Raw genomic sequence first — 601 nt, forward strand, 5'->3', positions numbered from 1 at the left:
CCCTGATTAATAATCAGCATTTGCTACGTACCAGTGAAGTGTTTGCTGCTATAAATAGACTGAATTAACAATCTAATTAACTATAAGAGCTGGCAAGATGAACACTCCATTCAGGGAGAAATATAGTTGGCATATTTCTGGTTACTGGGCTGTCCCTGACCCTAATCCATCAGCAGTTATTGTCAAAGGTCACTCTGTTAACCCTCATTTAAAAAATCCAGCTTTGCACAGTGGCAGTATCGTAGCCACTGAGGTTTATCCGAGGCGTGATTATTGCTAGTTGAAAAAATCCCTTGCAAAAGCTGTTACCTTTCCTTCCCAGGTACAGACATTTCATCAATAAATATTCTATAATGATACCATAGGACCTTGAGGCACTCAAGGATAAGACATTGTTCCAAGAAGCATGTGCTGCTGTCTTTCTAACATCTTTACCATTTGATAGGTCTCAGCCCTCAGATCTGCCGCCCTCAGGGACAAGGCCCCTAACTCCAGTAGGCCGACAGGGAAAATTCTTCCATTGCTTTTTTTTCCTCACAAAAGTGCTTGGCTCTACTAGAATCTCTTTGACACTCTCACCTATCCAAGTTGCAATGGAATA

The 601-nt window shown here is 41.6% G+C and overlaps 1 non-coding gene across 1 annotated transcript; it reads left to right on the forward strand.

Annotated features, from left to right (window-relative positions):
- The first annotated feature begins 219 nt into the window (after window positions 1-219).
- Window positions 220-356, forward strand: LOC125363730. Its single transcript, XR_007213311.1, has one exon. It is a non-coding gene; the product is annotated as a U4 spliceosomal RNA (small nuclear RNA).
- Window positions 357-601: the final 245 nt, after the last annotated feature.

This window comes from Perognathus longimembris, chromosome 14 (assembly GCF_023159225.1).
Source record: "Perognathus longimembris pacificus isolate PPM17 chromosome 14, ASM2315922v1, whole genome shotgun sequence".
NCBI lineage: Eukaryota > Metazoa > Chordata > Mammalia > Rodentia > Heteromyidae > Perognathus > Perognathus longimembris.